The 17,526-nt window shown below is 45.4% G+C and overlaps 1 protein-coding gene across 1 annotated transcript in view; it reads right to left on the bottom strand.

The window, feature by feature from the left end:
- The window catches only part of ngfb (nerve growth factor b (beta polypeptide)), a 47,807-nt gene that overhangs the window by 9,243 nt on the left and 21,038 nt on the right, over positions 1–17,526 (bottom strand). Inside the window, exon 2 of the mRNA XM_034166005.1 lies at positions 13,104–13,107. The gene's annotated coding sequence lies outside the window, so the exon portion shown is untranslated. The remainder of the gene's footprint in view (positions 1–13,103; positions 13,108–17,526) is intronic.

Below are 17,526 nucleotides of genomic sequence, written 5' to 3'. Positions count from 1 at the left end.
ATTAAAGCACTCTGCTGCTGTGTGCATGACTTTCCACTTGCATACACAGTGTCTGTGCACGTGAACACAAGCATGCACGAAACTGTCACCGCGGTATCGTGCACGCCTGGCCGATCGTGTGGCCCTCCCGACAGCAGGTGGAATGTTTTGTGGTTTCTCATTTGTTTTTGGTTTGTGGATTTTCTTTCGTTTTCTGCATCTTTTGTGTTATGTGTGAAGGGGTTCTTAATGACAACATGAATTTATTTTTTAATTTTTGAAAATTTATTAAAAACAAAAAACTAAGAAATCACATGAAGATAAGTATTCACACCCTTTTCTCAATACTTTGTTGATGCACTGTTTTCTCCAGTCCTCTTTGTAGCACCTCTCAAGCTCCATCAGGATGGATGGGGAGTGTCAGTGCACAGACATTTTCAGATCTCTCCAGAGATGTTCAATCAGATTCAGGTCTGGGTTCTGGCTGGGTCACTCAAGGACATTCACAGAGTTATCCTGAAGCCACTCCTTTGATATCTTGGTTGTGCTTAGGGTCACTGTCTGAAAGAAGATGCTTCACCCCAATCCGAGGTCAAGAGTGCTCTGGAGCAGGTTTTCATTCAGGATGTCTCTGTACATTGCTGCATTCATCTTTCCCTCAATCCTGACTAATCTCCCAGTTCCTGCTGCTGAAAAACATCCCCACAGCATGATGCTGCCACCACCATGCTTCACTGTAGGGATGGTGCCTGTTTTCCTCCAAACAAGACGCCTGACATTCACGCCATAGTGTTCAATCTTTGTCTCACTAGACCAGAGAATGTTGTTTATGATGGTCTGAGAGTCCTTCAGGTGCTTTTTGGCAAACTCCAGGCAGGCTGCCATGTGCCTTTTACTAAGGAGCGGCCACTCTACCATAAAGGCCTGATTGGTGGATTCCTGCAGAGGTGGTTGTCCTTCTGGAAGGTTCTCCAATTGGTTCAAAATGCTGCTGCCAGACTTTTGACAGGAAACAGAAAGTTTGACCACATATCATCCATTTTGGCATCTCTTCACTGGCTTCCTGTCCCTGTGAGATCAGAGTTTAAGGTTCTGCTACTAACCTATAAAACTGTTCACGGACTGGCACCTCCCTACTTAGCTGACCTAATTAAGTTCACCACTAACAGTTCCCAACAGTTCATCACTGTTGTCAGTTTGTGAGATGTTGCCTCAGCCCAGAGAGGACAGTTCCAGTGATGCTGAGGGACGACTCAAGATGGAAAAGTATAATCATGTGGTTAAAGCTGCAGTGAGCTTAAGCAGGATGAGAATGGTAAGGTGGTAGAATCTGGAGAGGAGGAGGTCATTGGTGACTTTAAAGAAGGCTGATTCTGGGTGGAAACCAGATTGAAATGATTCAGATTCAGATGACAAGACCTTCCAGTATATTTGACCCCCCTCCCACCCCAAAAAAGGCGTCCAGCCAGAAATTACTCACGTCATCCTGAAATAACATAAACACCATTAAGAAGAGCTAGACCTGAAATGAACAAGCAGTGCTATTTGAAATTGGAAGTACACTGGTGGAGTTAAACCCTAAAATCCAGAACTCAGTAACTCAACAAATTGGTAGTATTTGAGTGTAAATGAAATAAGACCAAGTATAAGATTTTATTAAACCAAAATAATAAGTAAAATACAACAAAAGCAGAAGATTGCTTCTGGATTAAACCTTTATCACACTTTCATGATGCAACTTCATTGATACAGATTTTAAATTCCTTCTCTGTCCTAAGAAGCTAGACCAGTGAAGAATTAGACTGGCAGATCAGTGGCCCTGTGAACGTTTGTTGATCCATGGCAACAGGCATGTGCCATGTGTTTCTGGTCTTTCCTCTGCTTCAGGGCCATTACAGCGGATCCAGTACAAATCTGCCTTGGGATTAGTACACAGTTTACACCGGATGCCCTTCCTGATGTATGTTCAGTTATACATGGAAAAACACACACAGCTCCTGGTGTTCCCAAGAGGCCTCCCAGCCAAGTACTAATCAGGATCTGCTTCTGTATAATAAGCATGTGCAACTGATCTCACTGTGCTGCACATGTTGGACCCCAGAGTTGAAAAACAAACAAACAAACAAAACAAAAAAATCATTTTATATGGTTGATGAAGCACCTTATTTTGACTTGAGTGGCCCGATTTTCACAGACACGTTTTTTTTTTTTTTTTTTTAAACACATTTGTGGATCTGGTTACACACATACAATTTTTTTTTACACATTTGTGGATCGAAATACACATTTGCAAATACTTTTGCTACAATAATGGCCCCATAGAGGTGAATGAATATGTTTGCTTCATTAAAATGAGCTGTAATTTTGCAGGTTACAAAAATAAAGTTATAATGCTTGGATTTCAGTAGAAAATAAACTTTGTCCGTTTTGTAAAATTTGAAAGACCGTGCAGCTTTAACTGAAGGCAGCGTAACTCCTTGTGGTGGCTGATCTCATGAGCTTGAAGGAAGTTGACTTTTTTTTTTTTAATAATGTCCATCTGATTTCTGTGCTTTGATAAGACATAAGATTTTTATGTGCTGCCAACACACACATCAAGTTACTACCTTCAAAGAACACAGAGCATGGCCTTCAAATATCAACTTTATATTCATATAATAAATCAGTCCCATGTGTGCTGGCTGGCTTGTTGGATATAGTGAGTCTCTCAATGGTTCAGATATGCAGAGGAAGCAGACAAAGCAGTTCTTCCCTTGTCTCTGAGAATTGTCTAAATCATCAAGCCAATGAGTTATGAGTCCAGAATACAGAGGCCACCCACAACCACTGACCTACAATGTATGAGCTCTAATGGAGCCAGGTTAATGATCCCTGTCTGAGTTGACTGACAAGCAGCCTGAGGGCACACACAAGCCACAGTCTGCAGCCCGGGAACAATCTCCTTCCCTCTGATGCAAAAAAAACAAAACAAAAAAAAACAATCTCACCAGCTTCATTCATATGTAACCTGATCCAAGGGGCAGGATCTCATTCAGCGAGAAAGCGAGCTGCAGGTGACTTTATCTGAAGTCTACTGATGGGTTTGAATGACATGCTGCATGCTCAGTGCTCAGTGAGTTGGTGTGGGCTTTCACGACGAGGCTGAGGCGTGGATTTGTGTTGAATCAAAACCCTGAAGCTAAAGTTTCTTAAAATGACAACCAGAACAGCAACAGGAGCTACATTCTATGTAAAATATGCCCAACATACAATAAATAATATTCTGTAGGTCACATTGGAAATAATAGCAATCAGAGATTTCTGATGTCCACCAATTCAGATCCGGGTCACCTCCAAAATTCAGTGGACTCTTCCATGCCTTAATATCTATCCGTGGTGAAAATTTGGTGAGTATCCTTGAAGTAGTTCTGACATAATCCTTCCAAGCCATATGTAAAATGAATCTTGATCCAGAATCCGGATCCAGATCACCTCCACAATCCAGAGAAGTCTTCCATGGCCTAATATGTATCTGTGTAGAAAATTTCATCAAAATCTGTGCAGTAGTTTTCACATAATTCTGCTAAAATTAATCCTTCAAAGTCTATATAAAGTGAAACTTGATCCAGAATCCGATCCAGATCTGGATCACCTCCAAAATGTAATGGTTTCTTCCATGGCCTAATATGTATCTGTGGTGAAAAATTCATCAAAATCTGTGCAGTAGTTTTGAAGTAATTCTGTTAACAGACAAATAAATAAACGCCGATGATTTTATTACATCCTTGGCGGACGTAATTAATTCTTTCTTCTAGAGGAACACTCAGTAGAGCACATTCTTCCATCTCCACCTAAAAGAACTTTCCACAACCTTGTTACGGAACCAGCTGAGGTGGTTTAGGCATCTGGTGAGGATGCCCCCGGTCGTCTCCATAGGGAGGTCTTCCAGGCATATTGAGCTGGAAGTAATTCCTAGGGAATACTCAGGACATTCTGGAAGTATTATATTTCCTAGTTGGCTTAGGAATGCCTCATGATCCCCCTGGAAAAGTTACAGAACTTGATCGAGGATGGGGAAGTATGGGAGGAGCTGCTCAGTCTGCTGCCACTGCGAACTGGTGTCACAGTTTATCTTCCCCCCTGGATACCTTCCCCCCTAGGGTTAAGATATCCTAGCATATCTTACCCTGGGGGGAGTTGTCCTAGGATATCTTACCCCCCCTCCCCCGGATATCTTACCCCCCACCCACCCCAAATATCTTACCTTTGTTTTGGCAGGATATGTTTGTCAGTATGTATGTTTGTTTGTTTGTAATCATTGCATTTTTCACCTTTAACGCTGTGCAGCACACAGTTTACATCGCCGGCTCTTGTAACTTCACATTGTACCTAGTAAGGTACCTTTCAGTACACAAAAGGATCAAGCTCAAGGTCACAGGAAGGTCAAACACTAAATTCAACTAAACAACTTTCCTTGTCACAATTTTTGAAATCTTGTCATGAACATAGTCATAGGCCTTGCCCATTACCTGGTATTGCGATTGACCTTGACCTTCAGGGTTTCCTTTGAGGTCAAATGTCACCTAAATTAGGTCAAACGTCAGATTACAGTAAAACATGCCGTGTAATACGCCAAATTAATAATATTTTATGATTACATTAGTACTAGCAGAATATAGTTATATGATTATAAATAGATAAAACTTTAATTATAGGTAAAGTGTTCATTACAGCAAACTATTGTTATCATACTGGGTGTTGAAAAAGTAACATCAATGTGTTGTTTTCTTATTATCATACTGTCAGTATAATAAGAAGCAAACCGATTTTTGCAGGGTAGAGAAGGGTCTGTTCCAGGGACTTCGATCTTTTGAATACATTTGCTCTTCACTTATTGTGGGGTCATTTGCCGTGTAGTTCGACACCAGTTGGGACTCTAAAGTTTGACTCATTCTTCATGCTATTAAAACTTGACACCACTTTGCTGTAATATTTAGTGGATAAAATGATTTGAACACATCTTTATTCATTCTTTCCCGTCAAGCTGCTCATCCAGTGAGAATCACAGTGTTTCAAATAATCATATTTGTCAATTTCATGCTACGTTTATATATTCTGTTGATTCCCATCTGCCACTCTTTATATTTATGACCTAGTTTGTACAGAAGAGATTTGAGAAAGGTGGCAGACATTATAGGGCCCTCATTTTCATTATGTTTCTTAAACATATGTTTCTTTGCATGCTATTTTGTGTGTTTATGAGTTTGTGTGTGTGGGCACTATATTTATTTATTAATTTGTTTGAAATTCCATAGTTTTTAAAGATAGATGCAAAACACATTTCCTTTCTAAAATGTGCAACAACTAAACAAATGTGGTGTAGTTTGTTAGTGTACGTATAGTGCTACGGTTTTCCTGTTTTGTGGAGTTGGACCAGATCAGGTCAAGTCAGGGAACATGCGTTGGTGACATGCACATGCCATATTCACCATACTACAGAACTGGCTTAGGTCCTGAATCATAACCACCGAGGCAAAAACTTAGTCCATTCCCCATCTCTCAGAAGTAAGCATCTATATGCCACAGCCAGGTGGAATGTAGAAAATGTTGCTGCTCGTGTTCCCTCACAATTCAAGTCACAGTCCAGCAGTATTCAAGGATCATCTAGTTGTCACCTTAGGTCACTGGTTAACATCCAAATCTCATAAACATTCAGTAAGACAGGAAGCAGCAAGACCTTAAAGACGTGGACCTTCATTCTCATACAGAAGTATTGGCGTCATCAAACACCTCTGTCCAGCTATTTCATGACTTCTTAAACTTTTTCCAGGCGTCTCTCGATCTTAAAGTCAGTGGACCCAGACACATGAATGTCACTGTCGATGTAAGTGAAGATGTAAGTTTGACGCTTCTACCACACTGCTGATGACCAAGTTGAGGAAGTCATTGAAAGCCTGGATCCTAGTCCTTAAGTCTACCTTAACTTTATCAATTAAATCCAACGTTTTATTTCTTAGAGTGCACCAGAATGACAAGATTTTTAATGTTCCAACTGATAAACTTTTTTGGTTTTGTGCAAATATTTGTTCATTTTGAAATGGACGCCTGCAACATGTTTCAAAAAAGCTGGGACAGTGGTATGTTTACCACTGTGTTACATCACCTTTCCTTCTAACAACACTCAATAAGCTTTTGGGAACTGAGGACACTAATTGTGAGTGTCATGACTGGGTATAAAAGGAGCATCTCCAAAACTCTTAGCCCTTCACAAGCAAAGATGGGGCGAGGATCACCACTTTGTGAACAATTGCATGAAAAATAGTCCAACAGTTTAAGAACTGTTAACTGACAAAGGTTTTTTGAAGTGTTCCTGAGCCCACGCGGTAAGATCCTTTACACAATCATGTTGGTTTTTTAATGCAGTGCCGCCTGAGGGATCAAAGGTCACAGGCATTCAATGTTGGCTTTCGGCCTTGCCGCTTACGTGTAGAAGGTTCTCCAGATTCTCTGAATCTTCTGATTATATTATGGACTGTAGATGATGGAATCCCTAAATTCCTTGCAATTGAACGTTGAGAAACATTGTTCTTAAACTGTTGGACTATTTTTTCATTCACAAAGTGGTGACCATCACCCCATGTTTGCTTGTGAATAGCTGAGCCTTTTGGGGATACTCCTTTTATACCCAATCATGACACTCATGTGTTTCCAATTAGGTGTTCTTTGAGCATTCATCAACTTTCCCAGTCTTTTGTTGCCCCGTCCCAACTTTTTTGAAATGTGTTGCAGGCATCCATTTCATAATGACCAAATATTTGCACAAAAACAAAAAAGTCTATCAGTTTGAACATTAAATATCTTGTCTTTGTGGTGTATTCAATTGATTATAGGTTGAAGAGGATTTGCAAATCGTATTCTGTTTTTAATTTACATTTTACACAACGTCCCAACTTCAGTGAAATTGGGGTTGTAATCTCTGATCTTGTGTCCCATCCAAGGGGAGAATGAGGCTCTAATGCTAGCAGTCTGTGGGGATAAGAACCAGCCCAATGGGCATTAGGGCCAATACAGGACTCCTACTCCTCTCCAGCTACTTCTGGATAGTAATATGATGGGGTTGGAGAACCTGATAATCCTTCAAGTGACTTTGAGACTTTGACACTTGTAATTCAAAAGATGTGATATATTCAGGTAAGCTATTAACACTTTAGAAACTACAATGGGCACTGAGAGAGCACAACACCTGTGCATTACATATTTGACACTGATTCATTGCAAATTATTCATATGACTCAGTGTTACCATAATATTTGGTTGGTTCTGATTGACACTGACATTTTATCATTTCTGTCTAACACTGTACAACTTCATCCTTGACCAACACATAACTTCTCCACCACGCTTAACCCATTTTGGCTTCAAACTGTTTCATTTAAACAGTTGTGACCTTGACTCTGACCTTTCAAGATCACCCAAGATCAAAGCTCACGTGACCAAGAGAACATTGGCATATATCATCATGTTAGTAACGTAGCTGTATCTTTAATAACGATGTAACAATACAAATCGAACATTGATTTTAAATAGATATGACTACAACAATACTACTTCTGCATCATGAAACTCTCTTAAAAGTTCAAAGTTACTATACTATAACTGTACACTCTAAAAAATAGTTCAGTGGCTTTGTATATATCACAGTAACAAATAGCTATACTGACTTAATAAAATCTCTGAAACATATTCAACTGATTGTTGAATTCACTGCTTGGGACTCCGGTGAGGGCGATCGCATCTCCTCCTCTCTCCTCTATTTCTGCTCTAACTTTCAAAGTCCCTACTTCAAAGGTCTGTGAATTCTTCAAACTATATTGGATTAACCATGGAATTGATCAGCTGGTCTCTGAACGCTATTGACACCATTTTTTTCAACATGAAAATCAGGACTGGGGGACCCTGCCTGCCCAGATGGAACTTACCCTACGGGCTATGTTCTCGACGCCTGGGAGAAATGGCGTGTCACATGTTTGGTACCACACTCTGTGGAGGACGTCGAAGATTTATTTATATATGGTTTTATTGTAGGAGGGCTGGTACTTATTGGTTTATGTGCTGCCCTGACCTACCGGAGAATTGACAAGACGGCTGCCACCAGAACCACGACCCCTCACCTGTCCATCATGATTAATGAGTTGGGCAAGGCAATACAGTCTCTGACTGCATTAACCCTTGAACTCATACACAAGTTGGATAACATCTCAGAGCAAATGCATGCCTTGCAAAGGGCCTTGCAAAGGAAGATGTAGGAGACCAGGGAATACTCATAAATTCGATCTGGTTGTTCATGAAAGCTGTAAATGTGTTTTCACTGCTCAACCATAAACATGGCAGGCTTATCAGCCTCTGAAGGACAAAATGCCCCGTTGTTTTCCTCCAGAAGAATTTCTACAGCCTTGGTAAACCATTTGGCTACCTTCTTATCTTTCTGCAACTCCAGCACACACGGACAGAAACTGACAGAAACTTAACTCATTTGCCATTCACACATGGACAGAGACTGATACGCATGCTCCCACCCCCTACCCCCTCCTTTGTGTTCTGTCCCCATCCCCCACCCCATCCCGGCCCCCGTTCATTCCACTCCCTTCCCCCTCCGGGGAAGCAGCGCAGCTTTTACTGCTGCAGCTACCCATTCTCCCCAAGCTGGCTACGCAACCACGTGTTGCTGCGGCCCCCCCCACACTCACATTTCCTCATTTCGGATAACGGACTGTTTCAAAGTTTAGCATACATCAACAATCAAGTGCATATGTATAGTTGTTTTAATTCTGATGTGTGCCATTATTACGTTCAACGAGTAATAATTGTGGATTAAATGCTGTATATTTGTCTGAGGAAATTGGGTGTGAAATGAATTGCTCTTTTAGGGATCAATAAAGTTGTCTGAAGTCTGAAGTTGAAGTTGTTTGAGTTGGATATACCAAATGAAATGCCCAAAAATTTAACAGTTAATTTTATTTTAAATTTACATTCATGATTTGCATTTGTTGCATTTTATGAAATATACTTAATTTGTTTGGTAAATTTCATTCAAAATATTTGGAAAGAACTAATATACTTAATATTTTTACTTAGATTTACCAAAATCATCAAGTATATTTAAATGATTTCACAGCCTTTTTAATTTACTCAATATTTTTGAGTGTAAAATGTTTCACCAAAAAAAAAAAAAAGTCTCTGGCTTTTCGTGAAATACTTCTTTGAAGGTAAGCAATGATCCTTTAATTAATCATGGGAACAACGTTTGCATTAACATTAAACAAAGAGTGAGATCAGATTGCATAGCCCATGCTACGTATTATATCCTTTTGTAAAAGAGAGATGGACACCCCTACCCTTAAACCTATTCCTCAGAATAGCCATTCAAAATGAGTTTGACTTTTCAAGGTCCCCCAGTGACCAAAAGAAACCTGCTGTATGACTTCTTACTAGCTTTTAAAAGTAACCGTAGCTGTATTGTTAAGCAATTACTTGAACTGGCCATTCTAAATAGCATTTGATTCAGTATTTGACCTTGGCCTGCGTGTGACCTTCACTTTTCAGCAGTTTTTCTAAAAAAGAATTGCTGGTATTTGACTGACCCTCAGTGATTTCATGAGGTTTGGACACCATTCCAATAAAAATTGGATGAGTTTTTCTTTTTTCTTTTTTTTTTTAAACACACAGCGACACACAGGAACAAAGAAACACCCCCACATGCGATACTACACACGGGTATAATAAACAGCATGGGATCATATTTTCTCCTGTGAAACACAGGGGGCCAGTTCATTGTTTTGTAACGTATGATTTAGAAATTACAAATTTATTCACACAGTTAGTCCACCAGTCAACCATCATCATTGTCCAAAACTAACAGATTTGATTTGCATAACATTAAAACATGATGCACTTATTTTGAAAAATAAAAGCTTGAATTTGAAGAGATGCAAATACATGAACGTGAGCTTCAAAGGTCAATTCCAAATACAAGGAATTTGAAAATAGGAACTCTGTCTTTGAAGCATGAACTGCATTTTCACCAGATCCAGATGAATTATGACAATGACTAACAATGGTAATTAATCCCAGTGATTTCATAATGATGGTATGTCCTCTGTTGGCTAACATTTCTGGAATGACCATATTAAACAGTTACAGAAGCCATGGAAATTGTTAGGTGTGTTAAAGAATCCTTAAAAAAGTTGTTGAATTTGGATCAGACGTGGATCTGGCTGATGCTGAAGAATGACAGACCCATAGTGACACACGAAGCTTTCAAATGAATCAGAGTTGCAGACACGCTACTCACAGTCTTCCTGGAAGTTACAAATATATGACCGTGTTTCCTTGAAAGACATAGGTAAGTTTCCACATTTTTACTTTTATTTTTGTCGGGAACATTCAATTCAAGTCATATCAACTCTTGGATAAGTACTCACCTTCCTACATTCCTTTATTGTTGTTGACGAGAGGTGGAGGTGGAATCTCCACCCTCCGTGTTGCTGGGTGCAGCCGCACCCACACCTGACTGTTTCTGTTCCTTGCCAGCAGTACCGGATCCGACGAGCGGAGGCAGTGGCCACCTGGGAGTTCGGGACTTGGCGGCTCCAGCATTCCCGGGGTTCGGTGGCAGAGGAAATCGGGTTGGTTCCGGTTCGACTTGGACAGACGTCTCCTATCGTCGAGCCTGCCCACACGACACCATTGTAATTGGACTCAATTTCAATATTGTAATCGGCTGTGTTTGTTGTGCCTGTTTCACAACAGTAAAAACAGTGTTATTTGACTCCTCTATTGTCCGTTCATTTGCGCCCCCTGTTGTGGGTCCGTGTTCCAACACTTACACAACAGGATATCTCGGCCAGCGTCATGGATCCCGAGGGGCGTCAACCGGCTGTTGAACGGCCAATGGAAGAACAGGGCACGCAGGCGTCCTCGGGAGGGGTGATCGGTGAGTTGCAGCGGATCCTCACCGCTTTCACGACTCGGTTGGATTTAATGACCGAGCAAAACGTCCTCCTGAACCGCAGGGTGGAGGCTCTCGCCGCACAAGTGGAAGCGCGCCCCCCGGGCGCCGCTGTGGCTCTCCCTCCCGTCGACCCTGTGCGTAACAGCGACATTCCACTGGTCGTTCAACGACCCCTCCCACCTTCCCCTGAAGCTTACATAAGCCCCCCAGAGCCGTACGGAGGCTGTGTGGAGACGTGCGCAGATTTTCTTATGCAGTGTTCGCTCGTCTTCGCACAGCGTCCAGTCATGTACGCGACCGATGCTAGCAAGGTAGCTTATGTAATAAACCTGCTTCGCGGCGAGGCACGCGCTTGGGCTACAGCGCTCTGGGAGCAGAATTCACGGACTGTCATTTGTTCTTAAGGAGCACCTGGTGGCTAAGGACGAACCGCGGGATTTAGATGGGCTCATCGATCTTGTCATACGGTTAGACAACCGGTTAGAAGAACGTCGGCGGGAACGAGACGAAGGGCGTGGCCGGGCACGCACCGTCCCTCTCCCTTCCGGTTCCGACCGCGCTCCGCCTTCCCCACGCTCCACGGCCCCTGCGCTCCGTGGGGCCACAGCTCCCCCTGCTGACGAAGCTATGGACACGAGTAGGGCAACATTTAGGGCACCAGATGCACAGAGGAGGCGGGCCCACGGTCCTTGTTTTGTTTGTGGCTCGATAGAGCACCACGTAAGAGACTGCCCCGAGCGGTTAAACACCAACGCCCGCCCCTAGAGACTGGGCTAGGGGTGGGCCGAGACATTCACGTGGGACACACCCACATTGCTACATGACTCCCAGTTACGATCCTTTATGAGGAATCAACCCTGAAGGCCCCAGCACTGGTGGACACGGGCTCTGAGGGGAATCTGTTGGACAGCACATGGGCCAGGGAGATAGGGCTCCCTCTGGTGGCGCTTACCTCGCCTGTGCAGGTTCGAGCACTAGATGGCTCCCTACTCCCTCCAATCATGCATAAGACACCACCTGTAACTCTGGTGGTGTCAGGAAATCACCGGGAGGTGATCGAGTTTTTTGTGACTCCGGCCACCTCCCGTGTGATTTTAGGATTTCCCTGGATGTTGAAGCACAATCCCCGGATTGATTGGCCGTCCAGGGTAGTGGTTCAGTGGAGCGAAACCTGCCATCGGGTGTGTCTAGGTTCCTCGGTTCCTCCCGGCTCCCAGGCTAGGGAGGAGGTCAGAGTCCCGCCCAATCTGGGGACGGTGCCGGTGGAGTACCACGACCTTGTCGACGTGTTCAGCAAGGATCTGGCTCTCACTCTTCCCCCCCACCGCCCGTATGATTGTGCCATTGATTTGGTTCCGGGCAGTGAGTTCACGTCCAGTAGGCTGTACAACCTCTCACGGCCTGAGCGCGAATCAATGGAGACCTACATCCGGGACTCGTTAGCTGCCGGGTTGATCCGGAATTCCACCTCCCCGATGGGTGCAGGTTTCTTTTTTGTGGGTAAAAAAGACGGCGGACTTCGTCCATGCATTGATTATAGGGGACTGAACGAAATCACGGTTCGCAATCGATACCCGTTGCCCCTGTTGGATTCGGTGTTCACACCCCTGCATGGAGCCCGAATTTTCACCAAGCTCGATCTTAGAAATGCGTATCACCTGGTTTGGATCCGGAAGGGAGACGAGTGGAAGACGGCATTCAACACCCCATTAGGTCACTTTGAGTACCTGGTCATGCCGTTCGGTCTCACAAACGCTCCCGCGACTTTCCAAGCGTTGGTTAACGATGTCTTGCGGGATTTCCTGCACCGGTTCGTCTTCGTATACCTAGACGATATACTCATCTTTTCTCCGGACCCTGAGACCCATGTTAAGCATGTACGTCAGGTCCTGCAGCGATTGGTGGAGAAACGGCTGTTTGTGAAGGGCGAGAAGTGTGAATTCCACCGCACGTCTTTGTCCTTCTTGGGGTTCATCATCTCCTCCAACTCCGTCGCTCCTGATCCGGCCAAGGTTGCGGCGGTGAGAGACTGGCCCCAACCCACAAGCCGTAGGAAGTTGCAACAGTTCCTAGGCTTTGCTAATTTCTACAGGAGGTTCATTAAGGGCTATAGTCAGGTAGTTAGCCCCCTGACAGCCCTGACCTCACCAAAAGTTCCCTTCACCTGGTCGGATCGTTGCGATGCCGCGTTCAAGGAGTTGAAACGGCGCTTCTCGTCTGCACCCGTTCTGGTGCAGCCCGATCCTAGTCGCCAGTTAGTGGTTGAAGTGGACGCCTCGGACTCAGGGATAGGAGCCGTGCTGTCCCAGAGCGGGAAGACCGATAAGGTCCTTCACCCGTGTGCCTATTTTTCCCGCAGGTTGAGCCCAGCTGAACGGAACTATGACGTCGGCAATCGAGAGCTCCTTGCGGTGAAAGAGGCTCTTGAGGAGTGGAGACATCTGTTGGAGGGAACGTCCGTGCCATTCACGGTTTTCACTGACCACCGGAACCTGGAGTATATCAGGACCGCCAAGCGGCTGAATCCCAGGCAAGCCCGCTGGTCACTGTTCTTCGGCCGTTTTGACTTCCGGATCACCTACCGTCCCGGGACCAAAAATCAAAGATCAGATGCTTTGTCCCGGGTACATGAAGATGAAGTCAGAATGGAGTCGTCGGATCCCCCGGATCCCATCATCCCGGAGTCCACTATCGTGGCCGCCCTCACCTGGGACCTGGAGAAGACCGTCCGGGAGGCCCTGACACGAGACCCGGACCCCGGAACCGGACCGAAGAACAAACTCTACGTCCCACCAGAAGCTAGGGCTGCAGTCCTGGACTTCTGTCACGGTTCTAAGCTCTCCTGTCATCCTGGGGTGCGAAGAACCGTGGCAGTCGTCCGGCAGCGCTTCTGGTGGGCGTCCCTGGAGGCCGACGTCCGGGGTTACATCCAGGCCTGTACCACCTGCGCCAGGGGCAAGGCTGACCACCGCAAGACCTCGGGTTTGCTACAGCCGCTGCCCGTGCCTCGTCGCCCCAGGTCTCACATCGGCCTGGATTTTGTCACGGGTCTTCCGCCGTCCCAGGGAAACACCGTCATTCTCACGATAGTGGACCGATTCTCCAAGGCGGCCCACTTCGTGGCCCTCCCGAAGCTACCAACGGCCCAGGAGACAGCGGACCTCCTAGTCCACCACGTCGTCCGTCTGCATGGGATACCATCAGGCATCGTCTCCGATCGCGGCCCCCAGTTCTCCTCGCACGTTTGGAGGAGCTTCTGCCGGGAACTGGGGGCCACGGTCAGTCTCTCGTCCGGGTATCACCCCCAGACCAACGGGCAAGCAGAACGGGCCAACCAAGAGATGGAGCAGACCCTACGTTGTGTGACAGCCGCGCACCCGACGGCCTGGAGTACCCACCTGGCCTGGATCGAGTATGCCCACAACAGTCAAGTATCATCAGCCACCGGCCTCTCCCCTTTTGAGGTGTGCTTGGGGTATCAGCCCCCGTTGTTTCCGGTGGTTGAGGGAGAGGTCGGTGTGCCCTCCGTCCAGGCCCACCTACGGAAGTGCCGTCGGGTGTGGCTTGCCGCCCGTTCTGCTTTGTTGAAGGCCCGGACGAGGGCGAAGAACCATGCAGACCGGCGGCGGACCCCGGCTCCCACGTATCGTCCTGGGCAGGAAGTGTGGTTGTCCACCAAGGACATTCCCCTACAAGTGGACTCCCCAAAACTACAAGAACGATACATTGGTCCGTACAAGATTCTCAAGGTCATCAATCCCGCCGCAGTGAGGCTTCAGCTTCCGGCCTCACTGCGGATTCATCCAGTGTTCCACGTCTCCAGGATCAAACCTCATCACACCTCACCCCTCTGCACTCCAGGTCCGGCACCACCTCCTGCCCGGATCATCGACGGCGAGCCGGCTTGGACTGTGCGCCGGCTCCTCGACGTCCGACGGATGGGCCGGGGTTTTCAGTATCTGGTGGATTGGGAGGGGTACGGCCCCGAAGAATGCTCCTGGGTGAAGAGGAGCTTCATCCTGGACCCGGCCCTCCTGGCCGACTTCTACCGGCGCCACCCGGACAAGCCTGGTCGTGCGCCAGGAGGCGCCCGTTGAGGGGGGGGTCCTGTTGTGTGGGCCGCTGAAGAGGAGGTACTGCTGGCCCACCACCACCAGAGGGCGCCCTGCCTGGAGTGCGGGCTCCAGGCACCGGAGGGCGCTGCCGCCTCACAGAAGCAGCCAGGGTGACAGCTGTCACCCATCACCTGAGACAGCTGATTCCAATCAACAGGGAGGTATATCAGCAGGACGGCATCTCCACCTCATTGCCGAGATATCGCCCTATCAAAGAGGTAACAGTCTCCGCCCAAACGTGCTATTAATTACAGTTGTAATTCTTGTTGATTGTTTGTAGGATAGCTGACTACTGGACAACTCTTGGATAAGTACTCACCTTCCTACATTCCTTTATTGTTGTTGACGAGAGGTGGAGGTGGAATCTCCACCCTCCGTGTTGCTGGGTGCAGCCGCACCCACACCTGACTGTTTCTGTTCCTTGCCAGCAGTACCGGATCCGACGAGCGGAGGCAGTGGCCACCTGGGAGTTCGGGACTTGGCGGCTCCAGCATTCCCGGGGTTCGGTGGCAGAGGAAATCGGGTTGGTTCCGGTTCGACTTGGACAGACGTCTCCTATCGTCGAGCCTGCCCACACGACACTGTTGTAATTGGACTCAATTTCAATATTGTAATCGGCTGTGTTTGTTGTGCCTGTTTCACAACAGTAAAAACAGTGTTATTTGACTCCTCCATTGTCCGTTCATTTGCGCCCCCTGTTGTGGGTCCGTGTTCCAACACTTACACAACACATGGCTCATTTCTAACAAACTGTTAAATGTCTAGTAGAGTGCTTTAATTGACAGAGTGTTGACATGACGAGTCCAAAAAAACTGGTCATGTGACTCATGGTGCCATCTTGGTCTTGTCTCAGAGTGATGCTGAAAAACTAATTCATGCATTTATTTCCTCTAGGCTGGACTATTGTAATTCATTATTATCAGGTTGTCCTAAAAGTTCCCTAAAAAGCCTTCAGTTGGTTCAGAATGCTGCAGCTAGAGTACTGACGGGGACTAGCAGGAGAGAGCATATCTCACCCGTGTTGGCCTCTCTTCATTGGCTTCCTGTTAATTCTAGAATAGAATTTAAAATTCTTCTTCTTACTTATAAGGTTTTGAATAATCAGGTCCCATCTTATCTTAGGGACCTCGTAGTACCATATTACCCCATTAGAGCGCTTCGCTCTCAGACTGCGGGCTTACTTGTAGTTCCTAGGGTTTGTAAGAGTAGAATGGGAGGCAGAGCCTTCAGCTTTCAGGCTCCTCTCCTGTGGAACCAGCTCCCAATTCAGATCAGGGAGACAGATACCCTCTCTACTTTTAAGATTAGGCTTAAAACTTTCCTTTTCGCTAAGGCTTATAGTTAGGGCTGGATCGGGTGACCCTGGACCATCCCTTGGTTATGTTGCTTTAGACGTAGACTGTGGGGGGGTTCCCATGATGCACTGTTTCTTTCTTTTTTTGCTCTGTATGCATCACTCTGCATTTAATCATTAGTGATCGATCTCTGCCCCCCTTCTCGGCATGTCTTTCTCCTGGTTCTTTCCCTCAGCCCCAACCAGTCTCAGCAGAAGACTGCCCCTCCCTGAGCCTGGTTCTGCTGGAGGTTTCTTCCTGTTAAAAGGGAGTTTTTCCTTCCCACTGTGGCCAAGTGCTTGCTCATAGGGGGTCGTTTTGACCGTTGGGGTTTTTCATGGTTATTGTATGGCCTTGCCTTGCAATATGGAGCGCCTTGGGGCAACTGTTTGTTGTGATTTGGCGCTATATAAGAAAAAAGTTGATTGATTGATTGATTGGTTCCAAGATAGCGTTTGTTGTTGATCTGTCTGCATGGAAATCCAGCCCTTTTATTTATTTATTCACTGAAAATGCCGGGTTGTTGTGCATTTGGAGGCAAAACAAGACACAACAAAGGCTACAAGATGTACAGATTCCCTTCAGATCTGAACAGAAGAAACATTTTGGAAAATAAAGTCAGCCGTGTGGGATGGAAGCTGCCATCATACTCAAAGTTTTGAGAGGTAAATTTATTGTTCAGTCCCATGTACAGTAAAACTCACCTAAACCGTCATTTTATAAATCAGACATTTGCAATCACTGGACAAAAAAAAAAAAAGCCCCAATGTTTTTGTATTCACCCTACTGATGTATCCCATAATCCTTTGCGTGCCAGAGAGTCACTGCAGTCAAACAACATATAGAGAATCAACACGATGACAGTTATAAATGAACATTATACTACAAAAATGTAATTTTTTTTTATGCTTTTCGTCACGTTAATAAGAGACTGCTGCATGATATCCTGAAAACTTGCCAAAACAATTATAACAAATAATCAGTGTCTGTTACGTTTAATCTGCGTGGAATTTAATAAACACAAACCGATTTTCAGACATATTATATATATTAGTCTCGAACAAAGAGGACAAACAGTGTTGTAAAGAACAATAATCAAGACGTTAAA

Source organism: Thalassophryne amazonica, chromosome 3 (genome assembly GCF_902500255.1).
Source record: "Thalassophryne amazonica chromosome 3, fThaAma1.1, whole genome shotgun sequence".
Taxonomy (NCBI): domain Eukaryota; kingdom Metazoa; phylum Chordata; class Actinopteri; order Batrachoidiformes; family Batrachoididae; genus Thalassophryne; species Thalassophryne amazonica.
Note: the sequence above shows the minus strand (reverse complement) of the source record. Positions and strands in the feature narration are given on the sequence as shown.